The sequence below is a fragment of the Sciurus carolinensis genome, chromosome 14, assembly GCF_902686445.1.
Source record: "Sciurus carolinensis chromosome 14, mSciCar1.2, whole genome shotgun sequence".
Classification (NCBI taxonomy): domain Eukaryota; kingdom Metazoa; phylum Chordata; class Mammalia; order Rodentia; family Sciuridae; genus Sciurus; species Sciurus carolinensis.
In genome coordinates, this window is record NC_062226.1 from 53,666,608 (window position 1) to 53,691,832 (window position 25,225).

Genomic DNA, 25,225 nt, shown 5'->3' on the forward strand with positions numbered 1-25,225 from the left:
CTCCTTTCCCTAAACCCCTTCTACTTTCTTTTTTCTTTTATTTACTTTTATTTTTACAGACTGCATTTTGATTCATTGTACACAAATGAGGTACAACTTTTCATTTCTATGGTTGTACACAATGTAGATTCATAACATTCATATAATCATATGTACATAGGGTAATGATGTCTGTCTCAGTCCACTATTTTAACTTTCCCTCCCCCCCTCCCCCCCCCTCATTTCCCTCTACACAATCCAAAGTTCCTCCATTCTTCTCTTATCCCCCACCCTGCCCCATTATTATTATCATCCCCTGATCAGAGAAAACATTCGGACTTTGGTTTTCTGGGATTGGCTTATTTCACTTAGTATGATATTCTCGAACTCCATCCATTTACCTGCAAATGCCATAATTTTATTCTTCTTTATGGCTGAATAATATTCCATTGTTTATATATACCACAGTTTCTTTATCCATTCAACTACTGAAGGGCATCTAGATTGACCCTTTCTACTTTCTGCCTCTGTGAATTTGCCTATTCTAGGTCTCTCATGTAAGTCTCTCATGTAAGTTGAATCATACATTATTTGAACTTTTGAGTCTTATTTCTTTTAAAAAAATGTTTTAGTTGTAGATGGATACAATACCTTTATTTTATTTTTTTATTTTTTTAATGTGGTGCTGAGGATCAAACCCAGTGCCTTGCACATGCTAGGTAAGCGCTCTACCACTGAGCCACAATCCCATTCCTGTCTGACTTATTTCATTTAGCATGTTTTCAAAGTTCATCTGCATTACTGAATGTATCAGAATGTCAATCCTTTTAAGTATGAATAATTATAAATATATACTACACTTTATCTATCCATTCACCTGTTGTTGGACATTTGGGTTGTTTCCACCTTTTAGCTATTATGAATAATATTGCTAGAACACTGACATACAATGCTTCCCTGCTTTTAATTATTTGGGGGAAAACTACATTTTAAACAATGCTGAATTTGTGGTTAAAATGTCAGGTATATTATGTATCCATGAAATTTTATGGGCTAATCTCAAAACCTGCCAACCATTTATAACACATTTTTGGATAAAAATGAGTTCTAAGTTTTAGACAACTGATTAAAAATAAATCCATTATAAGTAACATGTAAACTGGCAACGTACTTAATATGTATCTCCTATCTAATAACTTAAATTTTACCTATGAGTTTAAATTTGAGTTTTCTTTTTTATTGTTGTTCTTTGGCCCTCCAAAGCTAGAATATCGGGGAACAGACATGATCCCTGGGCGAAGCAATGTCATTGGGAACTGGGTTGCTGTTAACCATCCCCCAGAAACAAAAACGAATCAGGGTTAAAATCAGGAATTGAGGCCCATAGTTTCCATGAGTCCAGCATTTGCTATCATCCTAGAAACAAGTGTGGCAGATTCTTGTAATTCAAAATTCCCAGAATAGTATACAAATATGAAATAATGTGGAATCAATGAACAGGGCAAGCAGATATTTTGAAGCGTTTAAAGGTCCTAAACATTTTTATTTTGGGAGGCCTTACTTGAAATCACATAAGACATACAAAACAACCCATATCTCACACCAAATATTTTTTATATAACTAAAAAAGTATTGACTTAGGATGAAGGTAAGTGGCTAGTGTTACTCTTGTACACAATTAGAGATATTAATTTTTTATTTTGCCACTTTTAGTATTTTGAAGCCAATAAATTATTTTTCAAGTCTCAAATATTTTCAAATGCCCTAAAAGTGGGTGGGCCATACCTGTTTGAGTAACTGGCTCCATAGTGAGTCTTGGTCTCTAAATAATTCTCATTTGCACCCTCTGAGGACAATTGCTTCTGACTATATAACCGACTATGATTAATCTTTCAACACTAATGCAAAGACCAGAAGAAACAACAGAAAATATGTATACCTATTGTCTCTACAGTTTCTGGCTATAAAACAATGTTTCTCAGAACCAATGTACTACAATATCAACTAAGCACTTGAATCAGGAATTTCTAGAATTGAGAGCAATAACCCTTCAAAAATAAGTTGCCAAATTCCTGACTCCTTTCAGCTTCTTAAAACAGAAAAATGCAGTAGTCAAAAGCAAATGTTGAAACAAATAACCTCTCCCTATTCCCATGTAGCACAAATTAAAAACTCCTGGGAATAACAAAGTACTCTGGAAATTCAAAGCTAACTCTCTCTTGAATTTCTTAAGCATCCACTATGAATAACTTTAATAGTATACTAAAATTGCTTTCTACCAAATACAAAATTGTGGCTTCCAGTTGGATGTTCCCTTAAATGCTGGAGATGTATTTATTTTGTGGTTAGCCTTTTATGCCTCCAAGTCTTGGCAGGAGTAGTTCCTGTCTTCCTGGAAGATTGTTCCACCACTTCTTCAGCTAATAAAATGCCTACTATGCATCCTTGAAATCCCAATTCAAATGTCATTGTCTCCACAGGCCTTTTCTGGCTCCCAGAGGTTCCCAGACTCATATCCTTTTCTCTGTTCCCACAGAACTTACCACATTTCATCTAATTTATGGGTTAATGCATCTGCTGCCTGCCATTAGTCTTTCAGCATCTGGAAAGAAGGGTCTTTGCCATAATAATCTGAACATCGTCACACATCTAGCACAGTAAAATTCACAAAGCAAGTGATTATTTTCTTTACTGCACATACCTTATGCTTCTTATAAGGATAGTAATTATTCTATTAATTTTACCTAGAAAGTGAAGACCACAAACTGTTTGACCATCTGTTTTCCCTCTTTGTGATGAAACAACATTTTTTAGTATGATTTTGGTAAACTTTTTTCATTCTTTCATAACTGCTAATTGTTGGTCTTTCCACTTGTGTCAAAGTTTCCATCACCTTGTGGAGATCATTACAATCAGACATTTCAACAGTGTCATAAAAAGCTGCTAACATAGCCAAAAGGGTTTCCACTTCAAGATTTCTGGTGTTCTGGGAGAAGATGTAGTTAGGTGTGTGTAGCTCTGTGAGAGCAAGGAGTGGGGGAAGTGTTGATAGAGGGTTATTGGCCTTCTGAGGGAGCTGCTTTATGATGTTCAGAGATCACTAGTTGCGTTGTTGATTTCTTAGGGAATAATCAACATTAACTTTCTATTATTATGGCCCTTGAGCTATAAAAATTAAGTAAACTTCATGGAAAGAATTTCCCTGTTTAGATAAAAGGAAACTATTCATTGATGAAGATGAGAACGACTTGTCTACTACTTCCGGTGTATCCCAGAATCACAGATAATTACTCCCATCAGAAATAACCACTATAATTATATTAGTGCCCTCTGCTGCACACATGCAAAATTACAGAAAACTCTGTTACTTCAAGATTTGTCTAGACGTTCTTGGCTTTGGCATTTTCCAGAGCATGTGGTTTATAGCATCCTTATTTAATTTCAGCTGGACAAGCTTTTAACATGTTGGGTGAAATTTTGTCTCTCATAATTATTGACTAATTCTAACAGAACAAGAAATAGTTCATAAGAGGTGCTCACTGTAGGCCTATTATTATACTAAGAACATTTTTAATTAAATATTTGTGAAATAATTGAAATTACTTCATGACACGGCAATCATTTCATTTAAAAACCTGCCTTTCTTTTATAATGAATGTGTACTGATCACTTTCTCCCAGATTTTTCTTTTTTATATCCTCCTGTGTTTAAGTCAGAATCAATTCAGAGCACCATAAACCTTTTAACTTGCTTATGGCATTCAATAATTGTTTTATATGACATTTGTTTTAGGCCATTTGATTTGTTTCTATGCCCTAAATTAAAATTTTCTGCTTCTGTCTGAATTTTATTATCTGAAAATAGTATTAGTAGACCAAGGCCATAGATATAAGTGGTCCTCTCTCAAACACTTATCTTTTGTTTATCTCTTGTTCGAGGTTATGAAATTTTAAGCATCTCACTCACCTTTAAATAATCATTCTACATCTTTAGAACAGTCTACTCCATTCAAATATTCATGCTATATCTTTGTTTTGTAAATTTTCTGTGTATGAAAATCCATTTAAAATAACAATTTAAAATGGAAACAGGATTTGTTTATACATGTTACTTTTGGTAATAATCTGAGAGTCTGAAAAATGAACCTTTTGTATTTATTTCTTGGTATCTTATTGTGAATTTTTTTCTCCTATATTTAAGTTCACTATATTTAAGTTCATATTTATAAGTCTTTTTTGAGGCAGGTTTAAACACTGTATAAATTTGCCATTACCTGAATATGTTTCTTTTCTTTTTTCTTTTAATTTAGTTTTATTCATTTTGTTGTTGTTGTTGTTGTTATTGTTTCCTTTGAGACAAGATCTCAATATGTTACTCATGTTAGTCTTGAATTCATGAGTTCAAGTGATTCATCTCAAACCTCACAGGTAGCTGGGACTATGGGCCCTTGTCACCAAATTCAGTGTTTCTTATTTTTAAAAACTATATGTCTTAAAAAATTAAACATATATATGAAATAATTGTCTGATATATATTAAGTTTCCAAGAGAAAGCATGACATACGCTTGTCAAAACTAAAAAGATATGTTTTAAAATTACATTAAATTAAAATGTACAAATAGAAAAGCAGGACAAATTTTAATGGGTTTTAAATTAGGTTAGATTCCAAATTTTGGAAAAAGTAGATCAATTTTCAGTATAATGCCATGCACAATGACTATCATAAAGAAAAGGGAATTAAGGCAAATATTAGAAGAATGTCATTGTAAAAAATTTTGATAATAAAACCTAAGTGCTTTTACTCTGAATATAATTTTCTTTTTTGGTAACTTCAACCTAGAGGAAAGTAACTAAATAAAAGTAATAAACATCACAAATGTTGATGCATAATTTCTAGATTTATTGTTTTTCCTTTATCATATTGTATTCAATTTGACAGAATACATTATATATTTAAATGTAATAAACATGAATTTGGGTAGCAACATTAGGTAGCAAAGGAGTATTTATATTATTTGTTTTAAAATGTGTTAAAATATATTTTTTTTTAAGGTGGGAAAGGGGGAATGCCACTAATAAATGGCACATGTGACCTGAACACTTTCGACGGTGGTGTCATATAACAGCCCGACTCCTCTCACCACAAGTACTCACACCTTGTTCGTCTGGAATGAATTTTGTCCCTAGAAGTCTGGAAATTGATTTATTCCTCATGGAGAGGCACTTAAGGTGACTGATGCTCTAATTTCTGATTTTGTTTTGAAGAAAAATGCATTCTTAAAACAGAAACCCTCTATGTAACTGAAAACAAATGATTGCCAAGAAATTTGAAATATTAAATTTGAAAAATTAAACCCCCTTGACAAAGTAAACTTAGGTTTTCAAGTAATGACAAAATTATCCCCTGTAATTTCCTAAAAATAAAGCGATTTGATATTTAACCTATGTTGAGTAATCTAACAAGAAAAATAACAATATTAACAAGATAATTAGTTATATAAAATGATCAAGGAAATTGATCATTTCAGTCGGACGTAGTGGTGCACTTTGTGTAGTACCAGTGGCTTGGGAAGCTGAGGCAGGAGGATCGAGAGTTCAAAGCCAGTCTCAGCAAAAAAGCGAGGCATTAAGAAACTAAGTAAAACCTGTCTCTAAATAAAATACAAAATAGGGGTGGGGATGTGGTTCAGTGGTCGAGTGCCCCTGAGTTCAATCCCTGGTACCCAGTCCCCCAAAAATTATTTCATTATTTTAGAAAGAAAAGAATAGTGCATACATCCTTATTTGATAGGTAAAAGCAGTTTACAAGTACCAAAGGTATATTAAAGCAGAGATGGCTTCTCACATATCTCAACATTCACTTTCACTTTTTCTTTAGGAAGAAACCCCAAATGTACATATGTGTGTATGTGTTTACTGGTGTTTATGTGTACAGGCAATAGGCCCAAATAAAAAAATACAATACACAGTCTTTCTGGAAAGAAGATGTTCCCACATGACTAAATTCAGCCAATAGGTGAATAATTGGGTTTAAATAACTCAAAAAATTAGTAAAAAGTATTAGTCACAAAAAACCCATTTTAAATAAAAACAGATAGGTTAAAAGAAATATGATAGGAAAAAACATAACATATAAGTACAAAACTGGAATGGTCATACTATCAGAAAATGTAGAATTCAAAGAAGAATTATCAGAGATAAAGAAGAATATTAAATAATGGCAAAAATGTCCATCTACCAAAAATACAAAGCTATCCTAAACATGTATGCACATAACAAATGATATTGACAATAGGTAAAGCAAAGGTTATAGAAATGAAAATAGAAATAAAAATGTCCACTAGTATAGTTGGAGATTCTCAGTAATCATTAGAAAAATTAGAACTCAACAATACCTAAAAGCTACTGTCAACCAAATTAATTAATTAATTAATTAATTGCCATTTTTAGATTGAATGACCTAATAAATGTCCTTTTTATTATGTGCACATGAAGCATTCACAAATATAGGCAGTATCTTAAGTTGTAAAACAAACCTTAACAAATTTAAATAAATTTACAAAATTCAGTGTTCTGATTATGGAAATAAACTAGTAACAGAAAGACATTCAGAAAATCACCCAGAATTTGAAAATTACACATTTCTAAAGAATCCATTGTCAAACTTAATTCTCTAGAAAATGTATTAAAGTGACTACAAAAGATATAACACACCAAATTTGTGATATGCACTAAAGCATTGCTTAGAGGAAACTTTATACCACTTAGTGCACATATTATAAATGAATTCATATCAGTAATCTATGTTTCATCTTAGGAAACTGCCCCCACACTGGGGTAGCACAGAATTGAGAGATTTTCCACATAGAAACAGGAAAGTGATTCCCAGTTTCAGTGCAGGTATCAACACCAGGCCCACTCCACTTAATCCTATTAACAGGTCAGCTCTCACAGACAGTCTTCAAGCCTTCCCTAGTGCCAGGCCATCACCTCATGTATCAGGCTTGCCCACACAGACTCAAGGCATACACCCATTCCAGGGGACCCAGACTCTAGACCTACCCTCACAGAATCGGGCACAAATTAGCTCCTGTGGGTTATAGTCCAGGCATAATCACTGGAGACTCCAATAACAAGGTCACCAGTGGACCCCAACAACTGGTGTGCCCATAATTTCTTTCTTTCTTTTTTTTTTTTTTTTTTGTGGTGCTGGGGATTGAACCCAGGGCCTTGTGCTTGCAAGGCAAGCACTCTACCAACTGAGCTATCTCCCCAGCCCCTGTTCATAATTTCTGGATGGACTGACCAACAATGAGCTTTCACTGATAAAGTCATGTCTATACAACTGGAAGAGATGTCTGCCTACTTCTTCAAATGCAAAGATACCAACTCAAGTCCACAGGAACTGGAATAATTAAGGAAACATGACACAACCAGAGGAATAAAAATGAAGCCATAGTAATTGACCCTAAGGAAATGATGATCCACGTAAGCTAGAAGAAGCCAAAGATAGACAATAGAATCAAACAGAAATCTGAAAATGAAGGACACATGACTGAAATGGAAAATTCTATAGAAAGCTTCAACAGCAGATGTGATCAAGCAGAGGAAAGAATACATGAACTCAAAGACTGATGATTTGAAATTATCCAATGAGAGGAACAAAAAGAATAAAAGAGTGAAGAAAGTCTATGGAATATATGGAACAATATCACAGAATCAACACACACATTATGGAAGTAATAGAAAGGAAACACAAAGAGGGAAGGAAAAAAACTTTAGTTTAATAATGACAACAAACCAACCAAATATGAAGAGGGAAGTGAACATCTAGCATCATGAAGCCAAAAGAACCTCAAACAGATTAAATACAAAGAGATGATCCCTGACATATATTATAAACAAATTCTCAAAAGTCACTCAAAAGGATTCAGTGGCAGACCACATATCTAGTAGGCATGAAGTCCTGAATTCAATCCCCAGAAGCCCCTCCAACCTGAAAAAAAAAAAAAAAGAAAAAGACAAGAGGAATTTTGAAAACAGCAAAAGAAAAGTGGCTTGTTACACAGTTACTTACAAGGTTATCACAACTGAGACAAAGCAGGTTTCTCAGCAGAAGCTTTGCAGGCAAAGAAAGGGTGGAATGACATACTCAAATTGGTAAAAGGAAAAACCAAACAAACAAACAAACAAACAAAAACTGCCAACCAGGAACATACCGTATGTCAAGGCTGCTTTTCAGAAAAAACGGAAGGATGAGAACTTCACCAAACAAAAGCTGCATCACTAGACTTACCTTATAGAAATGTTAATTGTGTTCTTCAGGTTGAAATAGAAGGATGTTAACACACACCATGAAAACATATGAAAGGACAAAACTCACTGTAAAGTGTATCATCAAGTTCAGAATATTCTGATACTATAATGGTTGTGCATAATACACTTTTAATTCTAGTGTAAGATTTAAAAGGAATTAAGTATTAAAAACGACTAGAGGAACAATTCATTAATAGATACATGATATTAAAAGTTGTAAATTATTATGTCGGTAACATAAAATGTAGGGGGGGAAGAAATTAAGAACTTCTGTGTATAAAAACTGTATAAAAACATACCATCACACACACATAAAAAAGTTATCAAATCACTAAGGAAGACAGTAAGAGAGAAAGAAAATACTACAAAACACTCAGAAAGCAATATGGCAATAATAAATTATTACCTATCAATAAATACTTAAGATGGTATTTGATGGATTTTTCCAATCAAAAGACACAGTTACTGAATGGATTAAAATATGAGATCTAGCTAGGCATGGTGGTGCATGCCTATAATCTCAGTGATATGGTTTAGATATGAGGTGTCCCCCTAAAGCTCATGTGAGACAATGCAAGAAGGTTCAGAGGAGAAATGATTGGGTTGTGGGAGTCTTAACCTAATCAGTGAATTAGTCCCTGTGGGATTAACTCAATGGTGACTGGAGGCAGGTGGGATGTTGCTGGAGGGAATGGTTCATTGTGGGTGTGGCTATGGGGTATATATTTTGTATCTAGAGAGTGGAGTCGCTCTCTCTACTTCCTGATGATATGAGCTGCTTCCTTCTATCACACTCTTCCACCATGATGTTCAACCTCACCGCGAGGCCTGAGGAATGGAGCTGGTCTTCTCTAGACTAAGACCTCTGAAACCATGAGCCCTCAAATAAACTCTTCCTCCTCTACAGTTGTCCTGGCTGGGTCATTCAGTCACAGCAGTGAAAAAGTTGACTAAAAACACTCAGTGACTTGGGAGGCTGAGGCAGAAGGATCTCAAGTTCAAAGCCAGCCTCAGCAATTTAGTGATGTCCTAAGCTCCTTAGTGAGATCCTGTCTCAAAAACAGCTGAGGGCAATCCAAGATGGCGGCCTAGAGGGTGACTGCACCCCCAGTCGCTCCAGAACCCAGGAGTTAAGAAGGGGAGGCATTGAGAGACTCGGACTGAAATAGAGCCACAGGTGAGTCTGCCCACTGGGTAAAGCTCGGCCCGGGTGGCAGGCACAGATAGAGGTGGCTTATCGGAGCCGGGCAGGGCAGCTAGAGTCTTCCACAGGCAGCCCTGTGCACTCCGGCGGTGGGCCCCGCCCACACAGCCAGCTTCTCCAGGTTCTCGGAGCAGGCCCCCTAGTGAGAGCCTTTCTGACCAGAACAAGCTCCAAGTCCTGGAGCCAGCGCAGCACAGCGTACTCGGGCACGCAAGCAGCTTCAGGGACCAGGATAGGGCAGCCAGAGACTTCCCCAAGTAGCCTGGACCCCTGCGGTGGGAGGTGCCTTTCAAGGCTAGCTTCTCAGACCAGACCGCCCAGTGAGAGGTTTTCTACATAGAACCAGCCACAAGCCCCTGAACCAACGGAGAGCTTCGATCCGCAAGCAGCCTCTGGGATCAGGGCAGGGCAGCCAGAGACCTCTTCAGGCGGCTCTGCCCACTCTGGCCACAGGCTCTCTTCACGGGGCGATCCAAGATGGCGGCCTAGAGGGTGACTGCACCCCCAGTCGCTCCAGAACCCAGGAGTTAAGAAGGGGAGGCATTGAAGACTCGGACTGAAATAGAGCCACAGGTGAGTCTGCCCACTGGGTAAAGCTCGGCCCGGGTGGCAGGCACAGATAGAGGTGGCTTATGGGAGCTGGGCAGGGCAGCTAGAGTCTTCCCAAGGTAGCCTTCCACACTCCGGCAGTGGGCTCCTCCCACATGGCCAGCTGCACGGTGCAGGCCCACAGTGAGAGCATTTCCGCACAGAGCCAGCTCCAAACCGTGGAACCAGTAGGGGGCTAGGGGCAGTTTTCTTCGGATGCACTGCATAATCAGATTCCTCCAAGACATCAGGCTACTGAAGGCTGGGAGGTGATACACTGGAAATCTACTGGGACACTATAAGCCAACAGCGGAAAACTGCAATATCTCAGGGTCCCACTGACAGCTGACCAATATGAGAAAACAAGGGAAGAAAATGTCCCAAACAAACCTAGATACTACATCAATAAAACCCAATGACAGCACAGCAGAAGAAATGTCAGAAAGGGAGTTCAGAATGTACGTAATTAAAACGATCAGGGAAGCAAATGAGGAGATGAAAGAGCAAATGCAGGCATTGAAGGAGGAGATGAAAGAGCAAATGCAGGCATTAAATGATCGCACCAATCAACAGTTAAAAGACCAAATACGGGAAGCAAGAGATCATTTCAATAAAGAGTTAGAGATACTGAAAAAAAAACAAACTGAAATACTTGAAATGAAGGAAACAATAAACCAAGTTAAAAACTCCATAGAAAGCATAACCAATAGGATAGAACACCTGGAAGACAGAACCTCAGACATTGAAGACAAATTATTTAATCTTGAAAACAAAGTTGAACAAACAGAGAAGATGGTAAGAAATCATGAACAGAATCTACAAGAATTATGGGATATCATGAAAAGGCCAAATTTAAGAATTATTGGGATTGAGGAAGGCTTAGAGAAACAAACCAAAGGAATGAACAATCTATTCAATGAAATAATATCAGAAAATTTCCCAAATCTGAAGAATGAAATGGAAAACCAAGTACAAGAGGCTTATAGAACTCCAAACATACAAAATTACAACAGACCCACACCAAGGCACATTATTATGAAAATACCTAACATACAAAATAAAGACAGAATTTTAAAGGCCGCGAGAGAAAAGAATCAAATTACATTCAGAGGGAAACCAATAAGAATATCAGCAGATTTTTCAATCCAGACCCTGAAAGAAAACGGATGCCAACCAAGAATCTTATACCCAGCAAAACTTACCTTCAAATTTGACGATGAAATAAGATCCTTCCATGATAAACAAAAGCTAAAGGAATTTACAAAAAGAAAGTCAGCATTACAGAACATTCTCAGCAAAATATTCCATGAGGAAGAGATGAAAAACAACGATGCAAATCAGCAACAGGAGGCGCTAGCCTAAAGGAATAGCCAAATAAAGGAGAAACCAAATCATGTCCAAAACAAATATGAGTCAATTGACTGGGAATACAAATCATATCACAATAATAACCCTGAATGTTAATGGCCTGAATTCATCAATCAAAAGACACAGACTGGCAGATTGGATTAAAAAGAAAAATCCAACAATATGCTGCCTGCAAGAGACTCATCTCATAGAAAGAGACACCCATAGACTAAAGGTGAAAGGATGGGGAAAAACATACCATGCACATGGACACAGCAAAAAAGCTGGAGTATCCATCCTCATTTCAGATAATGTGGACTTCAAACCAAAACTAGTCAGAAGGGATAAAGAAGGACATTACATGCTGCTTAAGGGAAGCATAAATCAGCAAGACATAACAATCATAAATATCTATGCCCCGAACATTGGCTCATCCACGTACGTCAAACAAATCCTTCTCAATTACAGAATTCAAATAGACCACAACACAATCATACTAGGCGATTTTAACACACCTCTCTCACTACTGGATAGATCGTCCAAACAAAAATTGAATAAAGAAACTATAGATCTCAACAATACAATCAACAATTTAGACTTAACGGACATGTATAGAATATACCATCCAACAAAGAACGAATACACTTTCTTCTCAGCAGCACATGGATCCTTCTCTAAAATAGACCATATTTTATGCCACAAAGCTACTGTTAGCAAATACAAGAAGATAGAGATACTACCTTGTACTCTATCAGATCATAATGGATTGAAATTAGAAATAAATGACAGAATAAAAAACAGAAACTTCTCCAATACCTGGAGATTAAATAAAACACTATTATATGATGAATGGATAACAGAAGACATCAGGAGGGAAATAAAAAATTCTTAGAAGTAAACGAGAACAAAGACACATCATATCAAAATCTCTGGGACACTATGAAAGCAGTACTTAGAGGAAGATTTATTTCATGGGGCACATTCAAAAAAAGAAGTAGAAATCAACAAATAAACAACTTAACACTACAGCTCAAATGCTAGAAAAAGAAGAGCAGACCAATACCAAAAGTAGTAGAAGACAGGAAATAGTTAAAATCAGAGCCGAAATCGAAACAAAAGAAACAATTGGAAAAATTAACAAAATAAATAGTTCTTTGAAAAAAATAAATAAAATTGATAAACCCTTAGCCACACTAACAAAGAGAAAGAGGGAGAAAACTCAAATTACTAAAATTCGGAATGAACAAGGAAACATCACAACAGACACCAGTGAAATACAAAACATAATTAGAATCTATTTTGAAAATCTATACTCCAACAAAACAGAAAACCTCGAAGACATCAACAAATTTCTAGAGACATATGAATTACCTAAACTGAACAAGGAGGACATACACAACTTAAATAAACCAATCTCAAGCAATGAAATAGAAGAGGTCATCAAAAGCCTACCAACAAAGAAAAGTCCAGGACCAGATGGGTTCTCAGCCGAGTTCTACAAAACCTTTAAAGAAGAGCTCATTCCAATACTCCTCAAACTATTCCATGAAATAAAAGAGGAGGGAACCCTCCCAAACTCGTTCTATGAAGCCAATATCACCCTGATACCTAAACCAGACAGAGACACATCAAGGAAAGAAAATTTCAGACCAATATCCTTAATGAACATCGACGCAAAAATTCTCAACAAAATTTTAGCAAATCGCATACAAAAATATATTAAAAAGATAGTGCACCACGATCAAGTGGGTTTTATCCCAGGGATGCAAGGTTGGTTCAACATTCGGAAATCAATAAATGTCATTCACCATATCAACAGACTTAAAGTTAAGAATCACATGATTATTTCAATAGATGCAGAAAAAGCATTCGATAAAATACAGCATCCCTTCATGCTCAAAACACTAGAAAAAATTGGGGTAATGGGAACATTCCTTAACATTATAAAGGCCATCTAGGCTAAGCCCATGGCTAATATCATTCTAAATGGTGAAAAACTGAAAGCATTCCCCCTAAAAACTGGAACAAGGCAGGGATGCCCTCTTTCACCACTTCTATTCAACATCGTCCTTGAGACTCTAGCCAGAGCAATCAGACAAACCAAAGAAATTAAAGGGATACGAACAGGAAAAGAAGAACTCAAACTATCCCTGTTCGCTGATGACATGATTATATATTTAGAGGAACCTGGAAATTCCACCAGAAAACGTTTAGAACTCATAAGTGAATTCAGTAAAGTAGCAGGATATAAGATCAATGCTCATAAATCCAATGCATTTTTATACATAAGTGATGAATCTTCAGAAAGAGAAATTAGGAAAACTACCCCATTCACAATAGCATCGAAAAAAATAAAATACTTGGGAATCAATCTCACAAAAGAGGTGAAAGACCTCTACAATTAGAACTACAGAACACTAAAGAAAGAAATTAAAGAAAACCTTAGAAGATGGAAAGATCTCCCATGTTCCTAGATAGGCAGAATTAATATTGTCAAAATGGCTATACTACCTAAAGTGCTATACAGATTCAATGCAATTCCAATTAAAATCCCAATGATGTACCTTGCAGAAATAGAGCAAGCAATTATGAAATTCATCTGGAACAATAAAAAACCTAGAATAGCTAAAGCAATCCTCAGTAGCAAGAGCGAAGCAGGGGGTATTGCAATACCAGATCTTCAACTCTACTACAAAGCAATAGTAACAAAAACGGCATGGTATTGGTACCAAAATAGACAGGTAGATCAATGGTACAGAATAGAGGACATGGACACAAAGCCAAATAAATACAATTTTCTCATACTAGACAAAGGTTCCAAAAATATGCAATGGAGAAAAGACAGCCTCTTCAACAAATGGTGCTGGAAAAACTGGAAAACCATATGCAAAACTCTCACCCTACACAAAACTCAACTCAAAATGGATCAAGGACCTCGGAATCAGACCAGAGACCCTGCATCTTATAGAAGAAAAAGTTGGTCCAAACCTACAACTTGTTGACTTAGGATCAGACTTCCTTAACAGCACTCCCATAGCACAAGAAATAAAAGCAAGAATCAACAACTGGGATAGATTCAAACTAAAAAGCTTTCTCTCAGCAAAGGAAACTATCAGAAATGTGAAGAAAGAGCCTACAGAGTGGGAGAATATCTTTGCTAACCATACCTCCGATAGAGCGCTAATTTCCAGAATCTATAAAGAACTCAAAAAACTCTACACCAAGAATACAAATAATCCAATCAGCAAATGGGCTAAAGAAATGAACAGACACTTCACAGAAGAAGATGTACAAGTAATCAACAGATATATGAAAAAATGTTCAACATCCCTAGTAATAAGGGAAATGCAAATCAAAACTACCCTAAGATTTCATCTCACCCCAATTAGAATGGCGATTATCAAGAATACAAGCAACAATAGGTGTTGGCGAGGATGTGGTGAAAAAGGAACACTCATACATTGCTGGTGGGTTTGCAAATTAGTGCAGCCACTCTGGAAAGCAGTGTGGAGATTCCTCAGAAAGCTTGGAATGGAAACACCATTTGACCCAGCTATCCCACTCCTTGGCCTATACCCAAAGGACTTAAAATCAGCATATTACAGAGATACAGCCACATCAATGTTCATTGCTGCTCAATTCACCATAGCCAGATTGTGGAACCAACCTAGATGCCCTTCAGTTGATGAATGGATAAAGAAACTGTGGCATATTTATACAATGGAATATTACTCCGCAATGAAGAATGATAAAATTATGGCATTTGTAGGCAAATGGATGAAATTGGAGAATATCATGCTAAGTGAGATAAGCCAATCTCAAAAAACTAAAGGACGAATGATCTCGCTGATAAGCGGATGAGGACATATAATGGGGGGTGGGAGGGGTTAGCATTAGGTTTAGGGTTAGGTTTAGGGTTAGGGATAAGGAGAGCGGAGTGGTAAGAATGAAGGAAAGAAGGACTGTATAGAGGGAAAAGAGGGGTGGGAGGGGTGGGAGGGGTGGGCGTGAAGGGAAAAAAAATAAAAATCATTGCCCTATGTAAACGTATGATTACACAAATGATATGCCTTGACTCTATGTACAAATAGAGAAACAACATGTATCCCATTTGTATACAATAAAAAAAAAACATGTCTTAATAAATTTACTTCTGTTTTCACAAAAAATAAAAATAAAAAAAAAAATAAACAGCTGAGGATGTGGCTCAGTGGTTAAGCACACCTGGGTTCAATCCCCGGTACCAAGAAAAGAAAAAAGCTACAAGATTCAGTGATTTGCTGACTGTAAGAAACTCACTTCACCTTTAAAGACAGACACACATAGACTGAAAGAGAAATTATGAAAAATGATGTTCCAGTCAAATGACAAGTAAAAGAAAGCAGGCGTAGTTTTAATTTAAAAAGACAGAATGGACTTTCACTCGCAATCTGTTGCAAGAGAAAAGTTCATTATATAATAATGGCACAATTCATCAAGATGATATAACTGCCAAGCACGGTACATACCTGTAATCCCAACAACTTGGGAGCATGAAGCACAAGGATCACAAGTTCTAGGCCAATCCAGGCAACCCCATCTCAAAATTTTAAAATTATTAATTAAAAAGGGCTGGGGATGTAGTTCAGTTGTAAATTGCTGCTGAGTTCAATCCCCAGTACCAATAACAACAAAAACAAAAAGATTATAAATGAAAAATGTCCATTCATTCAATGTCCAAGCAAAATATATAAAGTAAATATAAACTGACCTAAAAGGAGAAATGGGAGCAATATAAAAATCATAGAAGATTTCAATACTCCACTTTAAACAGTAGATAGAACTTCTAGTATGGCACAGTACAGAGAAATCTTTTATGAGAGCAAGAGTCCATTGATGTAGCAAACTTCATTGTTCTCTCATTTTAAGAAACTTCCACAGCCAACCCAACCTTTAGCAATCACTACACTCTTCAGTCACCAACCATCAAGACCTTCTGCCACCAAAAAGAATACATCTTGCTAAAGTATCAGATGATTGCTAGCATATTTTAGATATAAAGTATTTTTAATGAAAGCACCTATCTTGTTTTTAGACGTAATGCACAATTCATAGACTACAATATAGTGCGAATGTAACTTTTACATGCACTGGAAAACCAAAAAAAATCATGTGATTCACTCTATCATGATTGCAATGATTTGGAATTGAACCCATAACATCATTGAAGTGTGTGTTACCAATAAATACCTACCAAAAAGAACAATCTCAGTTAAACAACCTAATGTTAACACCACAAGGAACTAGAAAAAGAACAAACTAAACCAAAGTTTGTAGAAGGAAGACATAATAAATATCAGAGCAGAAATAAATGAAATTGAAGTTAAAATAAGAGTAGAAAAAAATCAGTGACACTAAAAGTTGGTTTTTTGAGAAAATAAACAAACCTTTTAATATATTAAGAAAAAAAGAAAAGATTCAAAGTCAGAAATGAGAGAGGAGACATTGCAACTAATTCTACAAAGGATCATAAAGGAATACTATGAACAACTTTAGGCCAAAATATTAGGTAATCAAAAAAAAAAATGTCCAAACACATACAACCTACCAAAACTGAATCATGAAGAAATACAAAATCTCATTGGGCCAATACCAAGTAAGGAAATTGAATTAGCAATCAAAAACTTCTCATCAAAGAAAATCCCAGGACTGCAGAGTTCCAAGATGGGCAGAATAGAAGAGGTCACTTTTCTGGCTGCTCCATGCGTGAAAGCAGACTGGCAGCTTCTCAGCAAGGTGGGTGAAAATAAAGGCATGTGGGATTTAATGCTCCACATTCAAAGCAGATTGGGGACTTAGGAGGTTGGATATAATAAAATAAGTTAGAAATTCCAAGTGCCACTGCCACAGCTGCCACTGAAGGCACCGGCAACAGTGAGCAAAGTGGAGGGATGAGGGAATTAAAGGAACCCAGATTTTTAGGAGGCCTGAGATGTGTCTGGGTATGAAGAGAACAGAGATCAAAGACACTGCCCAACTAAACTGGAAGGTGTGCTGCACAATATCCTTGTGCAGGAAAGAAGCCACCTCTCTCTCAGTTGCCCTCGGAGGAGAGGAAGGAACCATTTTGCAGCTGTGGCTCAGTGACTGGCTGCTGGGGGAGATAATTCCTGGCAAACCTGAGTTTGGCCCAAAATACAGGCCTTGCAAACCCACACTGTATGACAGAGAGTGTGCCCAAGTGACTAGGAGAAAATCAAACATGGAGAGGGGGTTACACAGGGGAATGCTGGTGGTGGAAACCTACCTGGCTTCCCCACCACCACCTCCAATCCAGCCACTTATAGATATATGATTAGAATACATCAGTTTTGTCCTTGTACTCTTTTACTCTTATTTTTATTTGTATTATTAATTTAAAATTTTTTATTCTATACACCTTTTTCTCTCACTTATGTCTCCCTAGATTCTCTTTCTCTCTTTTCCTCAGCTAACAGCCGACCTTTTGTGATTACTCCTTCACTCATTCTCGATTTTCTACTTCTATTTTCTCTCCTCTTCCCACACAAACATCACATCCCACACTACTTCTTTTCCATATCTTTTCACAACTTAAAATTATAAATCAGTTTGTAAACTTACTGTTTTGACCATGGGCAATAACTGATCATATCATCTCTGTTTATTGTGACAATTACCATATAGATGCCAGAGCAGGAAATATGTGGTTTGATGCTAAATTGGTTCTTGTTAACATCTGTCCCCCTAAACTGTGAGGTACTGGGAACTTTTGAGTCCCTATAAATCCACGGGATAGAATCTCTACTGCCTCAAAACTATAATGTCAAATGGGCAAACACACAAACATGAAAAAGCAAGGGAAAATTGGCTCAAACAAACCAATACAATTCAATAACAGAATCCATTAACACCACAGTGGAAGAAATGACAGAGAACTAGTTTAAAATTTTCATAGTTAAATTGATCTGTGAGGTAAAAGACGATTTAAGGGGGGAAATACAGGATGCAAAAGATCACTCAATAAAGAGATTCTGAAAAGAAAAAAAAAAACAAGCAGAAATGCTCAAATGAAGGAATCAATAAACCAAATGAAAAATTCTTTGGAAGGCATCACCAACAGATAGACCAACTGGAAAACAGAGTTTCAGGCAATGAAGACAAAATACATACTAAAAACCAGAAATAAATCAAAATGACAGGGAATAAAAAACACCTCTTGAAAATAACATTGAATGTAAATGGCCTAAATTTATCATTCAAAAACATTTTTTAAAAAGACAAAGACTGGCAGAGTAGATTAAAAAACAAGACCCAAGAATATCCTGTTTCTAAGAGACTCACCTCATAGGCAAAGACATTCATAGACTGAAGGTAAAAGGATAGGGAAAAACATCATTCACATGGATCTTGTAAACAAGCAGGAGTTTCAATCAATAAATGGACACAGCAACTGAACATATACTTCACAGAAGAACAAATAGAATCAGTCAACAAACATATGAAAAAAATTTCGACATCACTAACAATTGGAGAAATGCAAATGAAAACTACACTGAGATTTCAACTCACTCCAGTCAGACTGGTGATCATCAAGAATACAAGTAACAATAAATGTTGGCAAAGGGGCTCATACATTGCTGAAGGGACTACAAATTGGTGCAACCACTCTGGAAAGCACTATGGAGATTCCTAAGAAAACTTGGAATGGAACCACCATTTGACCCAGTTATCCCACTCCCCAGTTTATACCCAAAGGACTTAAAATCAGCATATTACAGTGACATGGCCACATTAGTGTTCATAGCTTCTCAGTTCACAATAGCTAAACTATGGAGTCAACCTAATTGCCCTTCAAGAGATGAATGGATAAAGGAAATGTGGTTCATATACACAATGGGATATCACTCAGTCATAAAGAAGAGTGGCTTTATGGCATTTGCTGATAAATGTATGAAATGAGACTATCATGCTAAGAGAAATAAGCTGATCTCCAAAACCAAAGGCTGAATGTTCTCTCTGATATGCAAATGCTAATACATAATAAGAGGGTAGTGAGGGAAAAATAGAAGTTCCTTGGATTAGACAAAGGGGAATGAAGGGAAAGGAGGGAGGATTGGAGTAGGAAAGACAGAATGGATCAGACATATCTTTCCTATATTCATATATGAATATACCACCAGTGAAACTCCATATCACATATAACCAAAAGGATGGGATCCTAATTAGAATAACTTATACTCTATGTATGTATGATATGTCAAAATACACTCTACTGTCATGTATGTCTAAAAACAACAAATTAAAAAATTAAAATTAAAATTTAAAAAAAGCAATGGAATATTATTCAACAATAAAAATAAATGAACTATCAAGACACAAAAAGTTCTAAAATAACATTAAATGCATATTGCTAAGTTAAAGAAGTCAATCTGAAAAGGTTACATATTATATGATCCCAACTGTATGGTGTTCTGGAAAAATCTACAGATAAAATAAAAAGATCAGTGGTCAAAGGGAAACGAGGAAGGAATGAATACATTCATTAGAGAGGATCTTTAGAGAGCTAATATTATTGTGTATAATAATATAATGTTGAATACATTTCATTATACATTTGTCAAAACCCACAGAATTTACAAGAGTGAACCCTAATGTAAACTATAGAATTTGTTTAATAATATTGTACTCAATAGTGGCTCATCAGTTGTTGCAAAGGTGCCATAATAATGTAAGATGTTTTTAGAGGAAGATTTTGGGGAGCAAGGGAGTCTTTGGGAACTCATTATACTTCCTGGTCAATTTTTCTGTATAACTGAACATTCTCTTGAAAATAAAGATTAAGTATTTTAAAAACTTCAACAACAATTCAGATTCTCACAAAACTTTATTTGTAACAGCCCAAACCCAGAAACATTCACTTACCCTTCAACTAGTAAATAAAATAAACTATGATACATATGTACAGTGAAATAGCAAGCTCAGCATCAAAAAGGCACAAACCAGTGAATTACACAGCTTCAACAGATAACAAAGAAATTACTCAAAGTGAAGAAAAACCAATCTCAAAACATGCTATATGCTCAAACTCATACATGCTATATGAGTTCACTCATATAATGTTCTTATAATGACAAATTATAGAAATGGGACCAGATTAGTGGTTACCAGAAGTTAGAAATGGCAAAGGAAACATGATGAATGTGATTATATAGAAGTAAAATGAAGGAGTCCTGTGGCAATGGCTAGTTCTGTATCTTGAATGTGGTGATAATTACACCAAGATATAACAGGAGATACAATTAGCATAAAACTAATATATGTAGGCACACATACACAAATGAGTGCATGTATAACTGGTGACATTGAATAAGTCCAATGATAATTATGTTAATGTCAATTTCTTGGTTATGATATTGTTATAGTAATGTGACATTATCATTGATAAAAACTGGGTGAAGGATATACAATTCTTTGTGTACTATTTCTTATAACTATGTGAATCTAAAATAATCTCAAAATAAAAATTTTAAATATTCAACACTCCTATTCATCAATAGGCATCATAAAGTCAGTGAAAAGACAACTGAAAACTGGAAAATATTTACCCTACCAACAATGGATTAAGTTATAGGTATATAAAGAAAGAGTAAGAATTAAGGAACTGATAACAACCTAATAGCAAAACATTTCACAGCAGATAACAAAAAAAACATATAAAAATGTGTTGCGTCTTATGAGTACCTAGTGAAATATAAATTTAAATTAAAATAATATATTTCAATAATCAGATAACAACTTAGGTATACTTATTTTTTAAAATATTTTTTACTTGTCAATGGACCTTTATTTTACTTTTTTTAATGTGATGCTGAGAATCAAACCCAGTGCATTGCACATGCTAGGCAAGCGCTCTACCACTGAGCCACAACCTCAGTCCAAGGTATACCTATATTAATCACATTAAGTGTTGGTGAAGACCTAGGGCCTCAGGAACTCTCACCCATGGCTGGTGAATGTGAAACAACTTTGAGGAACAATTAAGCATAACCTAGAAATTCTGAATCTGGTATATACTTGCCTCATGTTCCAGTTAATTCTACTCCTCAGAGAAATTCACACCCATTTGTGCCAGAGGACACATTCATATCAGCCCTCTTCCTAAGAGCAAAAATTGAAGCTACCCAAAGTCCTTCATGTGTGGGATATATTGATACATTATGGTGTAGTCCCTTTGTGGTTTTATCTATTGCACCATAAATGAATAGACAACAGCTATACATATTCACGTGGATGAATTGCTGGAGCATGATAGTGAGAAAAATAGAAATCTTACAGAACAAAACATCATTCCAACATGTGCATACGTGTATGTATAATGCAAAAAAAATATATGGAGCTGTACATTTTTAAAGAAAAAGAAAAATATCACATACAAGCATACTGTGGTTACCTCTGAGCGGGGTAGAAAGGGACTGTAATTTAGAAAAACACTCAAGAAAAATTGGTCATATACTAATTCTTAAAATCCAGGAACAAATGAGTATTTATTATACTATTATTTTTAAAATCTTCCTGTACACTATTTGCCACACGTATTTGTGATATATTTCATAATTTAAAAGTCTTTATAAATAATGATATAAAGAAAGGATTCCAATTCATGACACAAATAGACTCTACCACCAATGCTTTTTAAAAAATTGCTATGAAAATCAAACAAAGTAAAAAGAATAAAGAACTTAATAAAAATACCACTCAGGACCCAAGTTTTTGTTTCCCAAGTGAGAATCTAAACCTAGGACTGACTTAAGATCCTTGTGGAGTGTAATTTCATAATTCTGAAAAATCCTTGGATAAGCTTCAAATTTTATAAGAAGTCAAGGTATAATATTACCAAATTATTAATGTCCCAAATTATAATGTCCAAGAGACTGTGCAGCCTAAAGAAGTTTAGTTTTATTGGTGCAACTTGTTTTTTCTATTTTTATGATTTCCTTTTCATTTGAAACTGTGAGTACATTTCCGTGGCTATAAAAAAGATAAAGTCAGAGGCAAAAATGCTGATTGTGGATATCATATCCTAAAAATAAAGTTTCAGAAAATATACATCCTACAACTCACATCTTAAAGGTATCATAATAGCCTAATAAGTATAAAATTGACAAAGCCATTTCAAACATAAATTTTGTTCAGGATCTTCCCCCAACTTTAACAAGGCCAGGAAGATTTTGCACCCTGCTCTCTTATCACCAGGTCTGTAGAAAATGAAAAATAATGGTGAGACCCCGTATAAACAAATAACTAGGAGAAATTATAGTACCCTAATACTACTGTGAAGTGACATGATACTGGGCAAGAGACATTCCATTAATGCTGACTAGAAGAGCACAGCTTTGAGACTTGGATCGCAGAAGCCCTCCCTCATTAAGAGAGGCCCATATGGCTCCCAAACCTATCTAAGACCCCCAACTATGTGCTTCCTCCAGCCTCAGATCTTTAATCAACACAGATGCTGAGATTTTTAGCCACAGTGCTTGCCCTGCATCTGAATAAACTGTTCCTGCAATTAATTAATCTAGACCAAGCAGTTTTTGTGCTGGTCACAGAATCCTCTGGCAACCAGAGGAGACCCTCATCCATCATCTCACACCACCAAAACCCCCATTTAAATCCTGTCCTCGGACTCTGAGGAAGCATCTGAAAGTAAGCTTCTTTATGTTTAAAATACTAGTTAGATTTGGTATAGAATGAGTCTTTCTTCTTTAATTCCACAAGATTCCATCTCCTTACACTTTGTGAAATGAAGCTTTTCCATTATTTCAGGGATCAACCAAAGTTTCTTTGCTTTTGCTCAAAATACCCAAAATTTTTTTTCCTAAAAATTCATATTTCCTATTATAGATATCAACTAAATAGTCATACTTTTAATATCATGTAGCCCAAACTAGCAAATGAATTTGATTTACTACTAATCTGCTTTCCACAATGTTGAGGTCTAGTTGAAAACAGTTTTAACTCTAATCCCTGTTAATAGTGTTGAATTTAAAAAGAAGACAGATTTCTGTGATTTTTTTCCTAAGATCTTTGATACCATTTTCTCAAACAGAAAGTAGGAAAAAGGAAGAATTAAAGAACATGTTTATAATTCTACAATATTATCTGAACAACAAACATTTTCCCATTCACAGGTAAAGATGAAGGAAGGATTAGGAAATGTGCATGAACGTTATCGGTGCTTCAAAAAAAGGATAGCAGAAAGTAGGCAGGAAAGTATCAACCCCCTACCCTGATTCTTTATTAATGGACTATAAGTTTCATATAATTCCAAAACTGACTGTTCTCTTGCTCTCTCACTCCAACTTGGACAGTTACTAAAAATTTACATTTCCAGTCTTCTTGTGGTTTCTTTAAATAAGATATCTTCATTAATATTTATCAGAGAATTTTTCTGACATTTTCTTTTAAGTTTGTTCATTTTTAATTAAGTTTATTGCATCTTTGGACTGAAATATTTTTCATAAAAAAGAGCTTCAAGATGATAGAAAACAGGATTCAGGAGCCACATGTTTGGTATTTAAAAAAAGAGCTTTGGTCAAACTTACCTCTTCCAAATGTCTTTGGATTGTATGCTGTGATGGGTGACTATCTTCACAGAGTCTGTCAGCTGCATACCTAGATAGATAAATAAATTGGAACACTTTTGTTGCAGATAAAACTTCTTTTATTCTTCTGCTAGGTTCCATGTTAGGTGCCCCCTTCACAGTACTACATCCTTCCACAAGCAAATTTTGACATTAAAAAAGTCTACATATTATAAAAAAAAAAAAAAATTTGCACTTTTATTTCTTAACCATAGCCTTTTAATTAGATTCACTGAAAAGAATCAACTAATATCTTATTTCAAGAGCCATCAGGAAGTAAAGCTAAAGTGCACTTTAATAAAGCAAATTAAATGTGATTATTACTCCTGAGTAACAGATAACAAAACCAGTTCACTAAAATAAATTTTATAACCCATTTAGTATATTGGGTCAAAATCCATCTGTTTGAGAAGGGAAACTCATTTTCTATTCTTAACCCCCTTTTGATTATTTTTGTACCTTAGTAAGTTGGGCAAATTATTGAATTAAATACTGTGGTTTCGTAGTTCAGAAATACTGGTTCTAATGCCATATGAGAATTATATTGTCCTTATATTTAACATATTAGAATTAATAAAATGTAGATTTCTCTGCAAAAGATATTAAAATGTTTAGTACAATAATAATTCTTAAAATTTTTGTATTGCACCTAATTTGAATTAGATTACAATGATCACCATAAGCCACTCATATATTTATCTTAAAAAATAAATTAAGCCTGGGCAAGTTAAAGAAAAATATGCAAAACAAAATAAAACAACAACAACAACAACAACAAAAAGTAACTGTAAGGTAATAACTTTTAACAACATTTTGTAAGTAGAGCCCCAAGGTGGGGTGGGAGTCTTTATAACAAAACAGTTATAAGAGAATACTATTTAAAGATTTTCATGTTTTGAACCTATTCTAGAAGCATATGGAAGAATTTTTGTTAAGTTAGTTGTAAACAAATTTCTCCTAAAGTGAAATCCATGTTCAACCTGCTTTCAAGAAGATTCAAAATAAAAACAATAACACGTCACAATCACATGTGCATATGTGTAGTAAAATATTTAAATTTCTCTGGGACAGAATGAATGAAAGATTATTTTACTACTAAATTCTAAAATTACTAAGTAGGAAATAATTTTCTAATTCAAATTGTTAATAA

General features: G+C 35.3%; 1 pseudogene; it reads left to right on the forward strand.

Moving 5' to 3' along the window:
- Positions 1-1,621: 1,621 nt before the first annotated feature.
- The window catches only part of LOC124964123 (heterogeneous nuclear ribonucleoprotein A3-like), a 53,062-nt pseudogene continuing 29,458 nt past the window's right edge, over positions 1,622-25,225 (forward strand).